Source organism: Mobula birostris, chromosome 13 (assembly GCF_030028105.1).
Source record: "Mobula birostris isolate sMobBir1 chromosome 13, sMobBir1.hap1, whole genome shotgun sequence".
Lineage (NCBI taxonomy): Eukaryota > Metazoa > Chordata > Chondrichthyes > Myliobatiformes > Myliobatidae > Mobula > Mobula birostris.
The window spans coordinates 14,113,370-14,116,280 of record NC_092382.1 but is presented as its reverse complement, the minus strand read 5'-3'; positions in this window follow the sequence as shown (position 1 = coordinate 14,116,280).

The following is a 2,911-nucleotide window of genomic DNA, read 5'->3' as shown; positions in this document are numbered from 1 at the left end:
ACTGTGTTGAAAATGGAAAAAAATGGGATGAAGGAATACATTTGCTTTTGTTCACCGTAAAGGCTGATTTATACTTGTGCATTCGGGATATGCCATATCCTACACCGTAGGCCTGATTTAATTTTTGCGTAGCCCTACGCCGTAGCGAGCATGCGTAGTTGTGTCTGCATCGCTCTGCACTTCACCACCAAAACGCAAGTTGGCGGTGGGGTTTCTCTGACACTGTTGAGTTTCATCATGAGAGACATGGACGAGTAAATGCATTTCAAATATTTTTGGATGTCGGCAGGTAGATTTGACGATTTGGTTCATTGTCTCCAACCATTTATTTTGCATCAGTGTACAGACATGGTGGAGAAAAGCAACCGGAAATGCAATGCTACCAAGCGAACCAATCACAGTTGTTGCGGTCTGCATCGCCGCGACGCGTGAGTTACTTTTTTGAAGAGGTGCACGTTACCCTGCGGCGTAGGGTACATAGTGCCTATGGTGTACACTTGACGCACAAGTATAAATCAGGCTTAAGAGAGTTGGTACAGGAATCACTGGGCTTTAGCCCATTTGAACTTGTATTTGGTCATAGAGTGAGGGGACCTTTGACCTTGTTAAAGGAACAGTGGATTGATGGGGATGTATATGTTAACTTGTTAGACTATGTTTTGAAGTTCAAAAATAAACTCTACCAGGCCTGTAGTCTAGCGAGACAAAACTTAAAGATTTCTCAAAACAAAGTGAAGTGTTGGTTTGTTAAGCGGACCAAAACAAAAGAAAATACTAGGTGGGGGATAATGTGCTTGCCTTATCTCCAATGTTGATGATTCTACTTCAAGTGAAATTCAATGGACTGTATGAAATAGTCTCTCAAATTAATGATGTGAATTATGTTATTAAAACACACGACTGACGTAAACTAACACAGGTGGTACACATCAATATGACAAAGCCTTATTCTGCCAAGCAGGCACCATCGGTGAGTGTTGTCAAACATATAAATCTGACAGCCCTGAGAATGAAACAATTGACTCATCTGAGACTTTTCACAAGCCAAACATGGTCCCAGTTAGGCTAATGAACTCGGTTGTTCTCAAAAACGTGGACAACAAGTTGGCTCATCTGCAGCCAAAGCAACAACAACAGCTGAAGGAATTAATTCTGAGGTTTAAAGTTATATTTCCCAATGTTCCCAAGCAAACCACGGTTGCAGTACATGACGTATATATGGGTCAAGCCAAACCGATTAAACAACACCCATATCGCATGAATATAGAAAAGTGTAAATTGGCTGAGCAAGAAATTGAATATATGCTGAAAGTGGTATTATTAGGCGTTCAACATCAGATTGGAGCTCACCCTGCATTATTGTGCCCAAACCTGATGGTAGTGTTAGATTTTGCACTAATTATAGGAAGGTAAATGCAGTAACAAAAACAGATGCCTATCCTATCCCTAGGGTGGATGATTGCATTGATAAGGTTGGAAAAGGTAATTTCTTACAAAGATTGATCTGTTGAAAGGGTATTGGTGTGTTCCATTGACGGACTGAGGTAGAGAAATTTCTGCATTTGTGACACCTTCTGGGTTGTATGAATATAATGTTTCGCCATTTGGAATGAAATATGCTCCAGGAACATTCCAGAGAATGATTGATTCTGTAATTCAAGGGTTAGGACACACAGATGCCGATATTGATGACTTAGTCACAGGGAGTGACACTTGGGAAGAGCTGTAGCAGAAGAGCTGTTTGACAGGCTCTCCAGGGCCAACCTTACAGTTGACTTAGCTAAGAGTGAATTTGGCCATGCTACTGTGATCTGTCTTGGCTGTGTTGTAGATCAAGGCAAGTTGGCTTCTGTGCAGGCAAAATCCAGGCAATTTCTGAAGTTCCTATTCCGACTGTGTGATGAAGGCCGGTCACTGATTACAGACGTCTCATGGCACACTCAGTAAAACACCCAAAGGGTCATCCACACACATTATTCCCCTCTGTTATTGTGGTGAGTGCACGCGTCACAATAAATCAACAGTCACAATTTTACACTCATCCCCAGCAGTAATAGGTATGAAAAAAAGAAACACACTATGTCACAGTTTTATTATCTCAGGTGAATTTATTCATAGTCATCTTTCCAGTAAGTGTTTTGCCGAAGTGTCATGATAATCTGACGTCTCTCTCCTCCACAGTCACTGGGTCTGAAACAGAGCTGCTGCATAGAGCTGTCTTATATAGAGGCAGCAGCAACCTGCACAGGTGTGCCGATGGTGGAGGATACCATCTTTACCTGGGACAAGGGTTATGTTACCTAATTACTCATCTTGTGGTAAAGTTTTGGGGTTTATACAACTTATTTAACCGGGAAATGGTGAATCCTGTGATGAAGTCTATGTGTTTATTGTGAGAACTGGTGGTAGAGTTTCAGATTGTGTGAAATGGAAGATAATTGAGTTAATTAGCTTTTGGTTAGTCTAGGGGGATTGGCTTAGCAGTTATAAGCCTCGAGTTACCAAGGCTTTGGGTCGTTTTTTTTTCTGTTTAGTCTGAGGGTGGCTGTTAACCAGACAAGTGACAATTGCAAGCTGTGTATGTATGTGTGTGTGTGTATATATAAATATATATATATATATATATATATATATATATATATGTATTTTTTAAAAAAAAATTCTTGTTTTCATGTGGACATCCAAGTTTTTGTTTTTCCACTCTTTTTGTAAATAAAAGCACCTCAATCTATTTTTGCCACTCAAGCCATCTTGTTATTTTTCTTAGACAGTTGACCCACAGTTTTTGTGACAGACTGGTAAGAAGGCTCTTGGAAGGTTTCTGGGAATGGTTGGATATTATCGTAAGTTGTGTAAGAACTTTGCTGATATCGCTCTTCCTCTGACTAATCTCCTGAAGAAGGGTGAAAAG